The sequence below is a fragment of the Symphodus melops genome, assembly GCF_947650265.1.
Source record: "Symphodus melops genome assembly, chromosome: 17".
Classification (NCBI taxonomy): domain Eukaryota; kingdom Metazoa; phylum Chordata; class Actinopteri; order Labriformes; family Labridae; genus Symphodus; species Symphodus melops.
In genome coordinates, this window is record NC_136707.1 from 16,979,612 (window position 1) to 16,988,120 (window position 8,509).

General features: G+C 40.9%; 1 pseudogene across 1 annotated transcript; it reads left to right on the forward strand.

Annotated features, from left to right (window-relative positions):
- Positions 1–426: 426 nt before the first annotated feature.
- LOC306837701 (myosin heavy chain, fast skeletal muscle-like) lies at positions 427–8,100 on the forward strand (annotated as a pseudogene). The gene is made up of 28 exons (XR_013781763.1): positions 427–630; positions 918–1,061; positions 1,143–1,299; positions 1,519–1,546; positions 1,598–1,730; positions 1,805–1,897; positions 1,999–2,062; positions 2,191–2,289; positions 2,382–2,485; positions 2,575–2,640; positions 2,721–2,867; positions 2,981–3,114; positions 3,228–3,313; positions 3,403–3,792; positions 3,898–4,024; positions 4,117–4,235; positions 4,373–4,569; positions 4,646–4,829; positions 4,920–5,085; positions 5,249–5,373; positions 5,495–5,802; positions 5,890–6,007; positions 6,815–6,903; positions 7,011–7,134; positions 7,240–7,410; positions 7,579–7,683; positions 7,756–7,851; positions 7,963–8,100. The product of XR_013781763.1 is annotated as a myosin heavy chain, fast skeletal muscle-like (transcript).
- Positions 8,101–8,509: the final 409 nt, after the last annotated feature.

Consider the following 8,509-nt stretch of genomic DNA (forward strand, 5'->3'; position numbering starts at 1 on the left):
GTTTATTTCAAAGTCTTTGATGAATCTAACACATGACCTTTATCACCACATTTCTAATTAATAATTTGAACTAAGAAAACAATAGTATTTCTATGATTGATGAGGGCAGTTGGTGAAGTATAGAACTTGAATGAATCAATTAACAGCAGTCAACTTATTAAAAACTTTTTTTTTAAAGTCTTTGTTGTTCCTATTCCCAAATGGAAACAACCCTCCTACATGAATTTGTAACCCTTTTTGTACAGGCTCTATAGGCTACACCACAGACTACAATACTCAATCTTTTTTGGGAGACGATTTAGGTAAAAGATGTTACTTAATTACATAAATGTTCATCACCAGAGAGAAAAATATTGCCCTGTTGTACTTCAATGTTATGAGTAATGATGGATCTTCTGTTTTTTTAGTCTGAGCTAAAGTGCCACCATGAGCACAGACGCAGAGATGGAGGCCTATGGCCCAGCTGCCATTTACCTCCGGAAACCAGAGAAGGAGAGAATTGAGGCACAAAATACTCCTTTTGATGCCAAAACAGCCTACTTTGTTGCTGATGCTGATGAGATGTACCTTAAGGGGAAGCTTGTAAAGAAAGAGGGAGGCAAAGCCACGGTTGATACTGACAGTGGAAAGGTATGTAATTAATATGAAAGATTTTTCTCATTCAATCTTTGTTTCTATTTAAGAACCTTTCCAAATAGAAGAATGACCTTCTGTCCATGACCATTTTATAATCTGAGTAACACATTTGATCAACTGTTTGTTTATCATTGTGTTTTTACTTAAATTATTATTATTATCTTGGGAAATGCCTAAATGCTTTTTTGTGCCTGTGTAAAGCACTTTGAATTCCCTGGTGTCTGAAAGGTGCTATATAGTTGAATTTACCTTACCTTAAAATACTGTACTGTGTTCTTCAGAGTCTCACTGTTAAAGAGGATGACATCCATCCAAGGAATCCTCCAAAGTATGACAAAATTGAGGACATGGCCATGATGACCCACCTCAATGAGCCCTGTGTGCTGTATAACCTCAAAGAGCGTTATGCATCCTGGATGATCTACGTAAGTTTGCGTACTACTTTATCTGGGTTTGAAAAAGCAGGAGAGTGTAACTTAAAACTATGTTTGTGCTTTATATTACAGACTTACTCTGGGTTGTTCTGCGTTGTTGTGAATCCCTACAAGTGGCTTCCTGTGTACGATGCTCAGGTTGTTAATGCATACAGAGGCAAGAAGAGAATTGAGGCTCCTCCCCATATCTTCTCCATCTCTGACAATGCCTATCAGTTCATGCTCACAGGTAGGATATTATCATCTTAAACCTAAAAAACAAAAGGAGACACAGCAGATATGATCTCAAATATGAAATATATATTTCCTCTATGATGCTTTTGACGTCTTGTGTGAAGCACTTTGAATTGCCTTGTTATTGAAATGGGCTATATAAATAAACTTGACTTAACTTGCCTTTTAGCTAGGTCATGAATGGAAATTTCATGACACTTTTTGTTGTTTTCAGATCGTGAAAACCAGTCTGTCCTGATCACGTAAGTGATATAGAATAAACAAATAACATTAGGAAACTCTGATATTTATAGCTCAATATATTCCTCTCTTCCCCCAGAATCCGGTGCAGGAAAAACTGTCAACACCAAACGTGTCATCCAGTACTTTGCAACAATTGCAGCTATTGGATCCAAGAAGGCCGAGCAAACAGCTGGCAAAATGCAGGTAAAAATTAGTACCCTTAATGCAAAGTTAATTTATGAACAGTCATTGAAATATATTTCTAAAAATTTCCGTAGGGTTCGCTGGAAGATCAAATCATTGCAGCCAACCCTCTACTCGAAGCTTATGGGAATGCTAAGACTGTGAGGAACGACAACTCCTCTCGTTTTGTAAGTATTAAAGGGGAAAACACACGCTTATATGCATAAGCTCATGATATCCCTTTATTACCACAATCATTATAATAAAAACTTTAAACTGATATGTTTAGGGTAAATTCATCAGAATTCACTTTGGAACAACTGGCAAGCTGGCTTCAGCTGACATTGAAACATGTAAGTCATTTTCTCCATTTTGATCATTGTTTACATTTAACTGATTTTTTCAAAGGTTTCATGAACATTGTTTGCCACAGAATGATGTAAAAATGAGTTATGATCTCACCATGATTTTTGATTCTCAGATCTGCTGGAGAAATCTCGTGTCACCTTCCAGTTGTCTGCTGACAGGAGCTACCATATCTTCTATCAGCTGATGACTGGCCACAAGCCTGAACTCCTGGGTAGGTGCACTGAACAGGAGTAACAATAATATAAAACAACATCCCCTGGAATTTACAACATAATTGACTGTGCTTTATTTCTCGTCTTTCAGAGGCTCTTCTGATCACCACCAACCCCTACGACTACCCAATGATCAGCCAGGGGGAAATCACAGTCAAAAGCATCAATGATGTGGAGGAGTTTATTGCAACAGATGTAAGACTACAACTTAGTTGAACTAATTATATCCTAGTTAAATGGTTACCATACCAATGCATGTATCTGCATCTTAACTAACATTTCAGATGGCCATTGACATCTTGGGCTTCATTGCTGAAGAGAAAATTGGCATCTACAAGCTGACTGGTGCTGTGATGCATCATTTCTAAAATGATATAATTGAATTATACCATAAGTGTTATGGTGTTAAAAGTTACATTTTCTGAGGTAGTGTTTGAACCGGTTTTTTTTATTATCAGTGGCTGATAAAATCGCCTACCTCATGGGCCTGAACTCAGCTGACATGCTGAAAGCTTTGTGCTATCCAAGAGTCAAGGTCGGAAACGAGATGGTGACCAAAGGTCAAACCATTCCACAGGTAAGAAAAGATTTGAAAAAATCCTATTATTCTGTATATAAAAATATAGAAAAACAAGCATTTTGAAATGACATTAGTCTTATAAAGTATCTAACAAATATCCTTGTTATTAGGTGAACAATGCTGTCAGCGCTCTCTGCAAGTCTTGTCTATGAGAAAATGTTCTTGTGGATGGTCGTCCGTATCAATGAGATGCTGGACACAAAGCAGCCGAGACAGTTCTTCATTGGAGTCTTGGATATTGCTGGTTTTTGATGTGAGTACTTTGAAGAGCTAAGAGTTGAATCAAATTCACACATCATCACATCAACAGTATTTACTGTTTCAGTAAAGCATTATTGTTATTCTCTTCAAGGAAAGACTTTGAGATCAGCCAGCTTCTCAGCAAGATTGAGGATGAACAGTCTCTTGGTGCTCAGCTTCAGAAGAAGATCAAGGAGCTCCAGGTAGACATTTGATTCACATACCAGACCCAGGCAATCCAGAAACATGCTTTATCTTCCAGTCAATAAGTCTTCATTACCGTTCTATCTAGGCTCGTATTGAGGAGCTGGAGGAAGAGATTGAGGTTGAGAGAGCTGCTCGGGCTAAGGTGGAGAAGCAGAGGGCCGACCTCTCCAGGGAGCTTGAGGAGATCAGTGAGAGGCTTGAGGAAGCTGGTGGAGCAACAGCTGCTCAGATTGAGATGAACAAGAAGCGTGAGGCCGAGTTCCAGAAGCTGCGTCGTGATCTTGAAGAGTCCACCCTGCAGCATGAAGCCACTGCCGCTGCTCTCCGCAAGAAGCAGGCTGACAGTGTCGCAGAGCTGGGAGAGCAGATCGACAACCTCCAGCGTGTCAAGCAGAAGCTGGAGAAGGAGAAGAGCGAGTTCAAGATGGAGATTGATGATCTCTCCAGCAACATGGAGGCTGTTGCCAAAGCTAAGGTATGTTGTTTTTAGTTGAAGCTACATCTTGAGCGTAGTGAAAAACATAAAAGTTTGCAATGATCTTTTGAAAAATACTGGAGTTAAAATTACTATGGTTAACAGGGTAACTTGGAAAAAATGTGCAGAACTGTTGAAGATCAGCTGAGTGAGCTAAAATCAAAAAATGATGAGAATGTCCGCCAGCTAAATGATATGAGTGCCCAGAAGGCCAGATTGCAGACAGAGAACGGTGAGTCACCTGTTACAATGAATAGTTATAAAAACTGTTGAAATAAAGATCTTGAAAAAAGATGTCTTCCTCCTTTATACATCATCATTCAGGTGAGTATTCCCGCCAGCTTGAAGAGAAAGAAGCTCTTGTTTCCCAGCTGACAAGGGGCAAGCAGGCCTTTACTCAGCAGATTGAGGAGCTTAAGAGACATGTTGAGGAGGAAGTGAAGGTAATACAGTAACCACATTTCTCAAAACTACATCAGAAATCACATATAGAAGAAAAAACTGTGCAATTTTTATCTAAAGTTTTATCATGACATGCACTATCTTAAAGACCATGATATGTCCTTTTTCATCTTGACAGGCCAAGAATGCACTTGCCCATGCTGTTCAGTCCTCTCGCCATGACTGTGATCTGCTCAGAGAGCAGTATGAGGAGGAGCAGGAGGCCAAGGCTGAGCTGCAGCGAGGAATGTCCAAGGCCAACAGTGAGGTGGCTCAGTGGAGGTCCAAATATGAGACTGATGCTATCCAGCGCACTGAGGAGCTGGAGGAGGCAAAGTTAGTCACTTTCCATTTTTTACTTGGTTGATATTTTAAAAATGTACTTTTAACTTGATCATTTCCTACAATACAGGAAAAAGCTTGCCCAGCGTCTGCAGGATGCAGAAGAATCCATTGAGGCTGTAAACTCTAAGTGTGCCTCTCTGGAGAAGACCAAGCAGAGGCTGCATTGTGAGGTGGAGGACCTCATGATTGATGTGGAGAGAGCTAATGCTCTGGCTGCCAATCTAGACAAGAAGCAGAGGAACTTTGATAAGGTAGTTAAAGTAGAAAACCAACCAAACTCATTGTAGGGCCAGTTGCAAAAACATAGAAGTGAAATGTTTAATGCTTCTGTATCATTGTAGGTCCTGGCAGAATGGAAACAGAAGTATGAGGAGAGCCAGGCTGAGCTGGAAGGAGCTCAGAAGGAGGCTCGCTCTCTGAGCACTGAACTGTTCAAGATGAAGAATTCTTATGAGGAGTCTCTGGATCAACTGGAGACCATGAAGAGAGAGAACAAGAACCTGCAGCGTATGTCCTATTATACTGTATTTAATGTGACACTCATCGCAATCTTTTTGAACTGGTGCGGTTTAAAAGTCTCTGTATAATGTAATTTTTGACACTTACTTATATATCGTATTCCACTGATACTTTATTAATCTAACTGTATTTAAAATGTGTTGCTCTTTAGAGGAGATCTCTGACCTGACTGAACAGATTGGTGAGACTGGAAAGAGTATTCATGAGCTGGAGAAAGCAAAGAAGTCTGTGGAGACTGAGAAGTCTGAAATACAGACAGCACTGGAAAAAGCTGAAGTAATTAATTCAAAATGATTCAAAATGTTTCTTTGAACTCAATTCAAATTGTGGATTCCAGCATAAATGAGAATGTACACAAGAGAATTCAATTAAATGCAATTTCTTCAATTATTTAAAGGGGACACTGGAGCATGAGGAGGCCAAAATTCTCCGTGTTCAGCTTGAGCTCAACCAGATCAAAGGTGAGGTGGACAGGAAGTTGGCAGAGAAAGATGAGGAGATGGAGCAGATTAAGAGGAACAGCCAGAGGGTGATTGACTCCATGCAGACCACCCTCGATTCTGAGGTCAGGAGCAGAAATGACGCCCTGAGAATCAAGAAGAAGATGGAGGGAGACCTGAATGAGATGGAGATTCAGTTGAGCCATGCCACAGGCAGGCTGCTGAGTCCCAGAAACAACTGAGGAATGTCCAGGGACAACTCAAGGTTAGTGTGGTGTGATTATCTGGTCAAAAGTCATGGTCTTAAGTGTATACAGGTTGTTTTTCATTTTTTTTAACCTAATTTTGTCAGGATGCCCAACTGCACCTTGATGATGCTATCAGAGGACAGGAAGACATGAAGGAGCAGGTTGCCATGGTGGAGCGCAGAAATGTCCTCATGTTGGCTGAGATAGATGAGTTGAGAGCTTGTAGCGTAACTGAAGGGTGTATTAAATTGGGCGCCAGACAGACCACTAAGTCCGTCAATACATTATATGAAAGTAAATTAAAGCACACTACGAAGCAAAATTAAATCAAGTTGAAATCCATATATTTAACACAATTCAGGACAAACAAACATTTCATTCTTTGGGTAACTTTTGAAACACAACATAACCAAAAATGTCCCAACACTTTGGGGTTTTATAACCCTCAAAAAACAGTCCAAAGTTTATGTCCGTTCAAAAAAGGAAAAAATACATTAATGAAGCAAAAGGGGCTTGAGAGCTGAGAGGGTGTGTGTGGGGGAGTGTGTGTGTGTGGGTATCTTATAGTGGGGAAAAAGGAAGGGGAGCCTGGTTTGGGAAAACAGGGGAAGTCTGGAGATGAGGTAGGAGAGAGAGGGGGGGGGATATCACCTGTCCAGGGTTTTTTGGAGTAGAGAGGTTGAGTTGACAGTCGTCTTCTCCCAGTCATTCAAACATGAACTGATCCATGCCGACTGGATCATGCAGATCCCAGCCCTCAACAATCCCAGTAGAACCCACAGTGGTTGAAAGATCCAGAGAACCAAGGCAAAAAACTCCAAAAGTTCAGCACCTCCACAAAAACATTAAAGGGCTTTACCTCCTTTCCACCTTTCTCCTTTCTTCTCCACTGTCTGTCTCCTTTTGTTTCCTGTTTTTACTCTCACCTTTCCCCAGGTGCAATCACTCCTAATCTTCTTCCCTTCAATGACACGCCCCTTTTTTCCTCTGCTGTGCAGCAGGTTGCCTCTGCACCCTGACTGCTACAAGCTGCTCTGGAGCAGACAGAGAGAGGACGCAAAGTGGCTGAGCAGGAGCTGGTTGATGCCAGTGAGCGGGTCGGACTGCTTCACTCTCAGGTTAACTTTCAATTATTTCCTAAAAGCACCGTATTTATTTCCATTATACATGTTTTTTTATACATTTAAACAATATCAAAGTAAATGTAACTTTCTCAAATATTCAGAACACAAGCCTGATCAACACCAAGAAGAAGCTGGAGGCTGACCTTGTCGTGGTTCAGGGTGGTCGATGATTCAGTCCAGGAAGCAAGAAATGCTGAGGACAAAGCCAAAAAGGCTATCACTGATGTGAGCTTACGACTTTACAGCGATATTTTTTCACTGCATCAGTTGTTTCATCAACAATTATGATGATGAACATGTTGATAACAAATGTTATTTTTATGGCTTTAGGCCGCCATGATGGCTGAGGAGCTGAAGAAGGAGCAGGACACCAGTGCTCACCTGGAGAGGATGAAGAAGAACCTGGAGGTCACGGTCAAGGACCTGCAGCACCGACTGGATGAGGCTGAGAACCTCACCATGAAGGGTGGCAAGAAGCAGCTCCAGAAACTGGAGTCCAGGGTATGCACTGAAAGTCATCCTTGTTTCCCAATATTCATCAGACTTCAATGAATGTTTAATTGAACTCTTTTTTTTTTTTTTTTGTGTGTTTTTTTGTGTGGGGGTTTTGAAATATTTATTCATTTCAAAACCCCCAAAATGGGATGATCATCAATCATCCCATTTAAGGTGCGTGAGCTGGAGGCTGAGGTTGAAGCTGAGCAGAGGCGTGGATCTGATGCTGTTAAAGGAGTCCGTAAATATGAGAGAAGAGTGAAGGAACTGACCTATCAGGTAAATATTTTTAATTAAAAATTTTTGGACTCAATTTTTATTTTTTTCCACTTACATAGTATTTATTTGTAGACTGAGGAGGACAAGAAGAATGTAAACAGACTTCAGGATCTGGTGGACAAGCTCCAGCTTAAAGTCAAGGCTTACAAGAGACAGGCCGAGGAGGCTGTAAGTGAACTTCAGGGATATGACCAGTCATCTGAATTCATTGCATAGTGTTTAAGTTCTAACCAAATGTAACTTATGTGTAACTCAGTCAGAATCATTCCCATTTTACAGGAGGAGCAAGCCAACACTCACATGTCGAGGCTGAGAAAGGTTCAGCATGAGATGGAGGAAGCTCAGGAGCGTGCTGACATCGCTGAGTCCCAGGTCAACAAGCTGAGAGCCAAGTCACTTCCCGTGCGACAACGGTAAACACAACCCCGCCGCGTTTTGTTTACACAGCCGATTGTTTACGTTTGTATTTCTCCTCGTGGCACACAGCCTTCACTGAAATAAAGCTTGATTGAGTTTTTGTAATAAAGAGCCACATGTCAGTGACAGAGTAGATGAACTGCTGGATGTCTCCCGGCGTTGGTTTTATTTGTGTCACGTTTTTCTCCTTTGTTGAATTTATTATTTAGCGGTTTGCTGCTATCATATGACGCTATTATGTAACGCGGCTTTTGGCATCCGTGTCATGTTTTGCGGGTAGGAAACAGAAAGGGAGGACCCAAGTGCAGAAAAAGTAAAATTTATTAAAAGGCAAAAAAACCAAAACTTACTTCAATAACAAAATCCAAAAAACTACAAGGAAATCCACTGGAGCTGGGCACAAACAACA